This window comes from Mixophyes fleayi, chromosome 6 (assembly GCF_038048845.1).
Source record: "Mixophyes fleayi isolate aMixFle1 chromosome 6, aMixFle1.hap1, whole genome shotgun sequence".
NCBI classification, from domain to species: Eukaryota; Metazoa; Chordata; class Amphibia; order Anura; family Limnodynastidae; genus Mixophyes; species Mixophyes fleayi.
The window spans coordinates 188,196,361-188,208,810 of NC_134407.1; the positions used below are offsets into that span (position 1 = coordinate 188,196,361).

At 40.9% G+C, this 12,450-nt stretch overlaps 1 protein-coding gene across 8 annotated transcripts in view; it reads left to right on the forward strand.

Moving 5' to 3' along the window:
- EPB41L1 (erythrocyte membrane protein band 4.1 like 1) overlaps positions 1-12,450 on the forward strand; it is a 109,097-nt gene that overhangs the window by 33,862 nt on the left and 62,785 nt on the right. For 6 of the 8 annotated variants that reach the window (XM_075177618.1, XM_075177612.1, XM_075177615.1 and 3 more), the window contains exon 2: positions 383-414. The exons of 1 other annotated variant lie outside the window; for it this stretch is intronic. The gene's annotated coding sequence lies outside the window, so the exon portion shown is untranslated. Of the gene's footprint in view, positions 1-201; positions 303-382; positions 415-12,450 lie in introns of those variants that run through there. One more of the 8 variants, XM_075177613.1, reaches the window with a different exon arrangement.

Consider the following 12,450-nt stretch of genomic DNA (forward strand, 5'->3'; position numbering starts at 1 on the left):
GGTATTATTGTACGGTTGTGTGTCTCACAGGTATGTGAAGGTCGCTGCAGGGGGTGGGGTTGGGAGGTTATACAGGTAATATTTCGGAGAGTGCAGGTGGTGCTGACTTCTTACTGTCAGCAGCACCGCCCACCAAAACCTGTTTGAGGATTGCTCTCCAGTTCCTGTACACTCCCCTGGCTTTGCTGTGTATTGGTAGGGTGCACCCCTTCATTGCCAGGGGTCCCCTTCCCCCACATTAACAGGCTGACATGTCATCCCTAATATTCAGCTGCCTGAGAAGTCATTACCTTCCTGCAATGGTAAAGGGAGTTGTTGTGCTTTGTATTAACAGCAGATTGTTAACTGGTAACTAATCATTGTTCCTGTTGTTTCTCTGCAGCCCTGAGACGAGCCCATTGGAGTACGGGAGCTGTAAGTACCCTGTAACAATTACACTGACAGCTCGGTGTGTCATCTATACATCTCTATTATAATTGTGCACATAATTTCAACATGACTAATGGCATAACTTCTACCTAGAGACCCCTCCACATTGCTTCATATGACCTTTTAAGCCCTGTCTGCTATTACACTTTACCCTCTGTTATACCTCTCACCCATTCCACTTAACCCTTTTTATGCTCCCTATACTCCTGTTATCCTTACAATATAATGTGTCATGTTGCTCTGTTCAGCACAGTTAAGTGACTAAATATAAAGAGTTATTATGATCCTTATACATGTTCATAAGTACGGTGACTGCCTCCAAGCCTATATAAAATTGTATAGGGGATATGGGAAAGTGTTGTGGGTCCCATGAGCTTTTATTTTGCGGAGCTAAAGGGGTGAAGAGCGCACCTTTTTAGAGGTGCTCCATGCTGTACAGACGGTGTTGCTTGCTGTACAAAAGGATTTGCATTCTGCACCAGCTCTTAGCTGGGTCTCGTTTAATGGGTCCACTTCAATTAAAAGTGACGCTGGACATCACTGCGATGTCCGACTGCGCAGTTTTCTGTGTGATGTGGTACCCCAACGTCGCAGATTTTCCTGTGTACCTCTACGAGGGAGTACCCTCAAGACCGCTCCTATAGATTATAAGCTTGCGAGCAGGGTTCTCTTACCTCTCTGTCTGTATGTATTACCCAGTATTGTCTTATTAATGTTTGTTCCCAATTGTAAAGCGCTGCAGAATTTGCTGGCACTATATAAATAAATATTGATGATGATGATGACCGCTCCTGGAGACACCCTGTGGCACATGGCAGAGAATTGAATTGGCCCCTATACAGTTAATGGATTGCATGTTGCACCTTACAGTTGCAGAGCATTTCTATGCACTCGTTGCCCAATGTAAAATAGCAACAAACAAGCAAAAGTGACCCATATAATAAAGACAGTTCCAATGTCCACTTATTATTATTAATTTAAACCAAGCAGCATTTTATGACAAAATATAATTCAATTCAATGGCCGAGGTGGCTCTACAGTGGTTGGATGTTGGACTTTTGATGTAACATATACAGTTTTTCTACAGTGCACTTCTTCAGATCTTTCCACCTCCCAACAAACCTAGGTGCGGTTCGAGATGATTCCAGAGAGCGGAGAGTAGACACACACATTTATATCAGCTGGGCCGACCATCATGGTGCAGTTGGTTCAAACCCATGGTGCTTTACTCTGCTCAGCCTTTACGCTTCATGAATGAGGTTCACTGTACCGGAGGTCCACTGTGCTTCTATGGGGTCATACAGATGGCTGCAGAGATGTCCAACATTCTAAAACAGTATAGTGTGTACTGACAGTCAGGTTCTTATGGTAACCAAGGAATCACAGTTTTGAGGACTGTCCCCGCAGTGTACACAGTGTACATAGGCTCTACAATAAAGTCTTGTTCACATAGCCGAAATAGCATAAAAATCAATTGAAGCAGATACAGACAAAATATTTCTCAGTGTCCCATTCATCATTGCTGACAGCACACGTGACGCATCATATAGATCTGGTGATCTCTATACATGGCTATTTGTCAGGGACATATTAAATGAAAACCCTTGTGTGCAAAAGCCTTATGGCGTGGTCAACGTTAAGGACACATTCTCACAGGAGGCTTGACGCATGATTGTTACATATACATTTAATATCTGCGTGGATCTCTAATTTGCTCTTGTCCACAGAGGTATTCTTGCTTTTGGACAATTCCTAAATGAGCAGTTAGGTCGCATTTTATGGTATATATTGGTTCGGTCACTCATGTATGTCTGAGCTCCAACTACCTAAGCTATATCGGCAGCAATGTCGGTTAATAAGTGATAATAACAAGCACCTATTGTTTGCAGTATAGTGGCCATTCTGTGAAACAACAACAAAAACTGCAAATTTTGACTTTGTATTCCCAAAAAATAGCTATGAAGTACGTATAATCATACACTTAAATCATACAGTTCTGATGATGGTGTCCCTTTAAGGGAGTTCTAGGGAATCTGACATTTGTTTCTAAGAACCAGGAATGCTGCAACTAGAGGTCTTGTTCTACAGCTGGAGGGTGAAAGCTTCATTATTAAGGAGAAATACTTCACAGAAAAGATGGCGAACAGAAAGTATCAGGCTGGGTTCCCTGGCAGGGAATCCCCCAGAGTCACACAGGCTGTCATCCTGCGAGTAGCTTTTAGATGTATGTTTTGTGACTGCTGTATATATTTCAGCAATTATATTGCAAAATGTCTAGAATGGGCTTGGACAACCTGTGTATCTCTACCTGTTGGGGTACTACAAGTCCCATAATACCCAGAGGCTGGGGAGACATGCTGGAAATCATGATGAATTCATACAAAAATCAAACTTAATATTGATTCAGTGTTCTGTATTCACTGCTTGCAATATGTCAGTTACTGCTTAATGTCTTATGTTTGCTGCTAACTCATTACCAATTTCCCTCTATGCGCATTGCTGTTTAGTATTCACTGCCTGTTTATTTTTCACATTGTTCCTTCCTGTGATCATTCTCAATTTGCTCCTAAAGCTATCTGCCTGATTCCTAAATGTATAATATCATTCTATATTTTAGTACCGCTGGGCCTATTAATAGGCTCCTTTCTCTGGCAATAAAGCTTTTTTTTCTTGTCTTTATCACCGCTTTATCTAGGTGAATACAAATCCCATATTGCTCCTACTGATTCACCATATTAGTCTCTGCGCATGCGTGAGTAGGACCAGCTGCCTTGTGCATGCTCAGTGGAACTGAAAACCTGCAGTGAGTCCTGTTAAATAGGCTTCCTGACGCAAATCTTACCGCTGGCGATAGCAGTGTTATGTCTCTTTGTTGTATTGGGCGAGATTAAAAGAAAAAGCCCTGTCGCTGGAAAAATAAACCACTTTTTGCTGCAAGTCTTGCTTTTTGCCTATTGGCAAATCAGCCACTAAATATGTCATACTTGTCAACTTTTAATTCATAAAGTCCGGGAAATCCCGGTGAGAGGGCGTCCTTTTGGCCACCCCCTTGCGATGAAAAAGGCCCCTCGCAATTCAGGATGTGGGAGAATTGCCTGCTCTCCCGTGAGACCTACCCAGATTTCGGGAGTCTACCGGACATTCCGGGAGAGTTGGCAAGTATGATATATGTATTGCTTTGTGGTGTTTATAGCTGTGTGCAGGAGATCCATTTCGGCAGCATTGTACAATACAGCAGCCGCGGCGCTGTCAAAGAAGCTTCCGCGGCGGTGCTGTATGCAATACAGCACTGCCACGGACGCTTCTTTGACAGCGCCGCGGCTGCTACATAGTACAGTGCCGCTATGTAGGGGCACTTCTTTAGCGGAGGGGAGGGGTTTCTGGAGACCCAGAAACCCCCCCTGCGTGCGCCCCTGGTGTGTATCTCTGTTTTGTTTACCACTTTTAAAATGGCTTTAAAAGGAAGCAGTGAGTGAAGAACCAATCAGAAAACGCAATGTCTACTTTCATTGGTCCTGCTGCTCACACCCTCCTCCCAAGTATTACACAGCCCTGGTTTTCAGCCAAGGCTGCATGGAACAGCCCATGGGGCTTCAGTGAGGGGGCGGAGCTACAATGCTCCAGGTGGGACTGCAGCTTTAAATATTCCTTTTCTGCCATTAGAAATGCTTGGAGGCATGTTTAATCATTTGCTACCCAGTAAAAACATTACTCGATAGTGAGTGCTGTGTGTGCAAACCACAGTGGCTGAAATAACTGCTGGTGCTTCCTGAATTCAATGTCATTTCATAAATCCCCATGAGAATAGTATAAATCACTGGTGAGGAACAGACGGCAATTCCTGACCAGTCTCTTTGACCTGCTTGCTGGTAATTCTGGTCTAACATAGTCATAGTTACCAACTCAACCTAATATTCAGACAGCTCCAGTTTTTAAACATTTGGCCCTGTAATTTTTTGTCCCAATTTTTCAGTACTGACCCACTATAAAATAAATCATCTTGATCTGTGTATTCTATGTAATAATAGCAATTTTTTCTTATCGTTGGTGCTAGTTAATAATTATTGAAGCAGTGTATTTAAAATGCATACCATCCAACTTATTAACTTCTCCAATTCCGACATAGTGTACGCTCGCACATAAGTGGAACGTCTAGCCTCCCCTGCCCTAAGATATTGTGTGTGGGCATGAATGGTGTCAGATGCTACAAACTTAGCGTACAGTCGCATGCGTAGGATATTGTGCGTGGGCTTGAGCAGTGCAAATTAGTGTACTTTACGCTAATCAAACAGGTGTACACCCAGCTTAGCATCACCCCCACTGTATATAGCAGGTTGGTCAGCGATTGGATGGTGACACCTTCTATTAGGACTGTTTAAATGTTACATGTTGATGTTCCATGGTTTAATGACCCACTAAATACAAGATAACTAATATAGCTAGTAATAACATTCAGCAATGTGTTCCCTAGGACAAACCAGTCCTGCGCTGAAAGCACTAGGGCCCATACCACACCCCTTGTGCGATGTGTGTGGGGTAATGAGTTGTAAAGCGCTACGGAATTTGCTAGCGCTATATAAATAAATGTTGATGATGATGTTGATGAATGGTAAAGGTATATTATATATAATTTTTTGCATGGTGCACTACTGATCCCAGCATGCCCAGGCCGCCTAAGTATATGAGTATGTTGGCACTTGTAGCACACAATATAGAAAACACCTTTTTTCTAAATAAACACTTCCCTCCACATTCCTCAGTACCCCCTTTATTTCCTCACCTAAGTACTGGCAGCTAGGATGGCACCTCCGGAATCTTTTGATGGCAATCCCAGTCCTGGCAACAAAATAAACCTTTATGTTATTACACTGAACTTGCTCACTGGGAGCCCCAGTACTAATGAGCTCTAATATTTATGACCAGGTCAGTGTAGTAGAGAGGCACAATGGGCAGACGCCAGTACGGAAAAGCACATTTTGAGCATAAAGGGGGTATTTAATTGTCAGCGAGTTTTATTCTTTAACCTCGTCAACTCATTTTAACGCTGTTTTTTATAATTTTCGAGCAGGTTAACTTTATCCGCGATTCAATTCCATTTTTAACGCTCTGTTTTTTTTTCATGAAATGGTCCTCTCGCGCTCCAGTAGAAGCAGGGCCACCTTAACTACTTTATGGGCCCCCGGGCAATGCAGTGTACCGGGCCCCTAAAAAAAATATATATATATATATATATATATCTATCTAATATATAAATGCTTAGTGGCGTCTGTGTGTGTGTGTAAAAAAAAAAACCAAGTTGCAGCGCCACCTGCTGGGCAGAGTTATACACTGACCTACTAAATTCTTAGTGTGTGTGGGAAAAAAAATTCTAAAAGGGCTGAAATTTGGTAGGGCTCAAACTCATTTTCGTGAGGTAATTTTACCTCATGAACACACATGTGTAGAGGCGTGCGTTAGTGTGTGTGTGTGTGGAAAAAACTATTTCCTCAGAAAGGGCTCATCCAATTGACCTGAAATTTGGTATACTGACATTATTTGACAAAAAAATTAGAATAGTCAAGTCAGTTAACTTCCATCATCCCCCCTTCCCCCCGTGGGAGGGGTAGTAAAGGCTAAATTTACGAGTTGAGGGGTCAAACTCATTTTCGTGAGGTAATTTTACCTCATGAACACACATTAATAAGGGCGCTTGCGTCGGGAAGTAACGATCTTCCCCTGAGGAGGCCTGGGCTAGGCCCAAATGCATGACAAGAACCTTTTTAAGACCTTAAGTATCTTGATTTGACTAGAATGCATGAGTATCATGCACGGGTTAACTTGTATATATATATATATATATATATATATATATATATATATATATAAATAGTGTGTGTGTGTGTAAAAAAAATATATATGTATGTAAAAAAAAACGTGATTATATATATAATCACTTTTTTTTTACATATATATATATATATATATATATATATATATATATATAGGGGCCCCCTTAACTTACCTTAAGTCCGATCCTCTTCTTTTTTCCGCGCCGCTGAGTCTCTTCTGCCATCTTCCGTGCTGTGGTTGCAGTGAATGCTGGGCGTGACATCACGCCCAGCATTCTCTGCTAGCACAGCACGGAAGAGGGGACCAGGGAGGGAGCCGGATCACTGCTGATGTGACCGCAAGGTAAGTATTTAGGATTCGGACGGGCCCCCCTTGCCTGCAGGGCCCCCGGGCACCTGCCCATCGTGCCCAATGGAAGAGACGGCCCTGAGTAGAAGGTTTATTGAAAGTATAGGGTGTGCGAGAGGCAGCCGTGTTAAAAGCTATTCAATTGTTTTTTAACGTGGCGGGTAAAACAGGAAAATATGCTGTTTTATCTTGCACCTCTTTGGGGTGTGTTTAAAATAAAAAACCTCTGAAAAGTATTTGAAATCATGTAATAATGTGGGAAAAAAGTTAAACTTATGTTTATCACTAATGCCTAACTTGTGTAAGTTGATTTTCTTGTGAAAAAATAATGAAATAAAATAAACATTAAAAAAAAGAAATCACTAATTAATTATATTTATGTATGTTTTTGGTACAAATATGAATGTAGTAATGTGTTTTGACATGATATAGATGATTGTATGGTAAAAAATAGTTCAATTAAAAATATGTCAAAGTACTGTAGTGTAGGTATTATCAATGTGTAATGCAATCTAATGTATGGAAATGTATGCAAAACCTTTTTTGTGTTATACATGAGCGCGTTAAAACTCCCCTTCACTCCCCTGAAACTCGCAAACACAATGTTTAATGCACGGGGACAGCGTTCCCTCTTTTTCAATTGAATTGTACGAGTTTTCCCGCTGCGCTAACTAAAAATGGTCGCTATTGCCGTCAAAAACCCGCGGGACTTTTATTTTTTACGCTGCGGGGAACAAAAACAACTCGCTGACAATTGAATACTCCCGTAAGAGTCGGACACCCAACTCTACGTGAGCTCCTGTGTAAGATTGATGAGATATTGTACCTACATTTGCTATGTGACTGAATGTAAGCCATTGTTCTCTAATAATAGTCATTTCTTTTTTCTTTTTTTAAAAAATGTATTATTATAGTGATTTTGTATAAAGTGGCTACAAGAGAATGGATGCCGTGTCCTTTAATAGGATTACCAATCTCACAATTATATCTTTATCTCGCATATTTTCTATTCTGATCTGCTCCTGAAATGTTTTACTTATACATTTGTAGCTGTTATTAAATGCTCTGTTATAAGCCGCACTGACCTGCCAGTGTGAACCAGAGCCATCTATAGGCTATGCCATACTGTCCATCATTGGTCTACAGCATACAGATACAATTATTCCATTTATATACGTCAACTACCTTTTGTCAGCACTTAGCAGGCTAAGGCAGCACAATACTGAGATCACCGATTTAATCACAGAGGCTATTTATGTGATATGAACCCATGAGCTTAATTCATCCTTACAATGATGTAGATGAGACTAACAGTAGATGGGGTATAATATGCATGATGTAGATGCATGATATATATATATATATATATATATATATATATATATATATGACACACACACACACACACACACACACACACACACACAACGAACAGGGACTGTCATGACATTATATTCAAATACATTTACTTTAATATGGAGTAGGTTCCCCTTTTGCAGTGATAACAGTTTCCACCCTTCTTGGAAGGCTTTCCACAAGATGTTGGAGGGTTTCTGTGGGAATTTGTGTCCATTCATTCTGTAGAGCATTTATGAGGTCAGGCACTGATGTTGGAGGAGAAGGTCTGGCTCACAATCTCGGTTCCAGTTCATTCCAAAGGTCTTCGATGGGGTTGAGGTCAGGGCTCTGTGCGGGCCAGTCATGTTCTTCCACACTGAACTCATCAACCATGTCTTTGTAGTCCTTCCTTGCTTTGTGCTATTGGGTACAGTCATGTTGGAATAGAAAAGGGTCTTCCCAAAACTGTTGTCACAAAGTTGGAAGCCTAGCATTGTCCAAAATGACTTGGTATAGTGAAGTATTAAGATTGCTCTTCACTGGCAATAAGGGGCCTAGCCTAAACCCTGAAAAACAGCCCCATACCATTATCCCTCCTCCACCAAACTTCACAGTTGGCATAATGCAGTCAGAACCCAGACTCGCCCATCTGACTGCCAAACAGAGAAGCGTGATTCGTCACTCCACATAATATGTTTCCACTGTTCCACAGTCCAGTGTCAGTGTGCTTTATACCACTTCATCTGACACATGGCATTGGTCTTGGTGATGTGAGGCTTGCATGTAGCTGCTCGGTCATGGAAACCCATTCAATTATGCTCCCACCACACAGTTTTTGCCCTTACATTAATGCTGATGGAAGCTCAGAACTCTTCAGCTATGGAATCAGCATAGCGTTGGCGACTTTTACGCACCATGCACTTTAGCAGTTGTTGACCCCACTCTGTGATTTTACTTGGTCTTCCGCTTTGTGGCTGAGTTGCTGTTGTTCTTAAAACGCTTCCACTTTCTAATAATATCACTTACAGTTGACCGTGTAATATACAGCAGGGATGAAATTTCACAAACCGTCTTATTGCATAGGTGGCATCCTATCACAGTGCCACGCTGGAAGTCACTGAGCTCTTCAGAACGACCCATTTTGTATCAAAAATGTTTGCAAATGGAGACTGCATGGCTAGGTGCTGGGTTTTATACACCTCTGGCAATGGGTCTGATTGAAACACCTCAATTCAATAATTAACAGGTGTGGCCAAATACTTTTGTCCATATAGTGTGTGTGTGTGTGTGTGTGCGCAGTGGCGGATCCAGGGGGGGGCGATCGCCCCCCCTAGCAGACACTTGCTGCCTACGGCTGCACAGTATGTGCAGGTCCGTCCAACCGTGACAGGCAGGGACAGTGTGCTGCCCGGCTGCTCTAATTGTGTTTAAAACACAATCAGAGCAGCCGGGCAGCACACTGTCCCTGCCTGTCACGGCAGCCGTCAACAGCCTAAACTGTTGGAAAGGGGCGGGGCCTAAATACCCCCCCCCCCCCTAAATCGCCCCGGGTACAGTAGTTTTCTAGATCCGCCCCTGTGTGTGTGTGTGTGTGTGTGTGTGTGTGTGTGTGTGTGGTAGAATTAAAGTCAAGGGTTGCTATCACTTAAAATGCTACAACATTTAGTTGTTTGAACTGGCAAAGAAAAATGCTTTTGATATTGTTACGTAGCTGTAGGACATATTGTTGGTCCATTCACTTTTAATGAATGAAAAGTTAATTTTCTTCCACTTGTTTATTAAGTCTGTTATAATGCCATCTCTATATTGTGTTTTTATATTTTATATGTATATACTTGACAGATTGACATATGTTGGTGATTAGATTGTAAAATGTGAGCTTGAAGCTACATAAAGAAGTGGCTAAGCAATATGAACATATTCCATGGATTGTTGTAGTAACCGTAAAGCTGGAGAACTACGTACCATGGTAGAGAATACAAACTGGTCTGTGGTTGTATGGCTGCAGCACTTGTCCTGTCGGGAACCGTCCGTCAGTGCATCCGACCCCTGAGGGGGACAGCTGCATTGTGCAAATAGGGGAGGGTACCCATAGACCTTCCCGGAATTCTGGAGTCTTCCGGATATTCTTGGAGAGTGGGCAAGTATGGGATAAATACGCACATTACACAATATTCACATTATAAATGATACACATTAGTTATAAGGGGTAAATATTTCCACATTGTGACTAATGCTCACCTTACAATGCAAAGTAAATCGTAGATTTTGAAACTCGCATCCTTTTATATGTAGGATTTTGGCACTTGCCATGCCAAATAAAATAAAAATATGGTATAGTTGCCGACGATGTGCAGACATTGCCAGCAGTCACTGCCAGAATATCCGTGCGAGGTATCTCCACGGACGTTCAGGAGACACCTGGCGGCAAATTGAATCTCCCCCTGAATATGCGAATTTCAGAATCCTGTGTTCATCACGCATATTTATAACCAGGACATGTTGACGAAATATGTGATTTGACGGAGGCGTGAAGGTGATTTTACATAACTGCGCAGATGATCTTCTTTATCGATACTATATGGGATGAATTAGACCACATTCCTGATCCTCACAAATTGCATCTAGATCTGCCAGATCACATGCATTTTGGGAAAGCTCACACCCACGTTCCCAGCGGGATATGTCCCTTTCGGGTTACAGGAAATCAGGGCTGGTGTCAGTTCTGCAGTACTTTTCTGGACCATAGTCCTATTTATAATCCCATATAGAGCTTCTCCAATGTAAGTGGATCTGCTGGTCTTGAATCTGGAATGAGAAAAAATCTTTGCTTGAATAGAGTGGTCTTTTAGATTTGGCATTTTCTAAATAATAGGTTATATTTCCTAAAATAGCAACAATTGTGCTTTGATCAGTCTTGTGCTAATGAAAGCACTAAGTTGCCTTTGAGTTTACATCCCCTCTTCTATTAATCTAAGTAGTAATTGTCCCTAAAACCAATATTATGTCTATGATAATAACTATAATGTGTAATTTTCCATTTTAAATTGAACCTCCTATGTACAGTGCTTTGGAAGCTTTATAAATAAAAGATACAAGTAATAATAATCTTACTGTTATACCTCCTTTATTAGGTTTTTTTTCCATAACATTATTGCTTTTTGATTTTTTTATTATTATTTTTTTTTTCTTTTGCTAAAAATGTGCAAATAAAATCTGCATAAGAAATTGAAATTTATGGAAACAATGATTATCAAGAGTATAACAAACACTAAAAGCTCAGTAGTAATATTAGCATAAATCAGATAGCAGAAATATTAAATATCTCCCTAGAAAGGTACAAAAAGTGGCCAATCTTGTTCATGAGATGATCTCAAAAACGACAATATAGTCCAAACAATCCAAACTTGTGGCTGAATCTTAACTATATCCATAGTAAATAACAGGATCACCAATGTTCCTAAACAAAACACAATTCACTGGAAGCTGCATAAAATGTAGCTCCCTGATAGTGCTCTGTGTATAAGCAGTTAAATTGTGTGTTCTCCATTTACAACATTGTTGATCCCGTTATCCATTATGGATATAGTTATTATTTAGCCAAACAATTGGTTCGTTCGGACTACATTGGCTGTTTAAAGAGCATTTCGCTAACAGATTTGGCCACTATTTTGTTTTTTTCTAGGGAGATATTTGATTTGCTTGTTAATGTGATTTATTTGCGAAGTGTCTCCTTTTCATCTTTTTTTTGTCTTTTTCATCATGTCTTTCATAATGTAAGCACTACAGCATGAAATCAATCAAGCATTTAAATTACATTTAAATTACTAGTAGGATACATTTATTTTTAATTGCTTATGACATGGGGTGGAGTTGGCCCGTGGAAAGAGAGAGGGAGAGAGAGAGTGAGAGAGGGAGAGAGAGCGATAGAGTGTGACAGTGTGTGATGGGGGCTACATGTATGACCATGGAGAGTAAAACATTTATATCAAGGCCTCCTGGTCTTACAACAAATCTCACAACATTGGTTATTGCTCTCAACACAGGGATAGTACACGGTTACACGTTGTTGTTTTGTGGTTGAAGTCACACAGCATGTTACATATGTGAATGAAATTCCTATAGCTTGCATGGACTGAATAGTTAAACTGCTTACAAAAGAAGGGAAAAAATAGTGTTATAAAATATATAAGAAATTCCTGAACAAATCAGGATTTTGGTAACATAGAGACATCGGAAAAGATTGATTAATTACTGACATCAGCCCAGATATCCTGCGTCCTTCATTTGTTAAGATGATAATTGCACCCCATACACAGAGCATATATATATATACAAGTTAACCCGTGCATGATACTCATGCATTCTAGTCAAATCAAGCTACTTAAGGTGTTAAAAAGGTTCTTGTCATGCATTTGGGCCTAGCCCAGGCCTCCTCAGGGGAAGAGCGTTACTTCCCGACGCAAGCGCCCTTTTTTAACGTGGTTTTGTCCACATGTCACCACC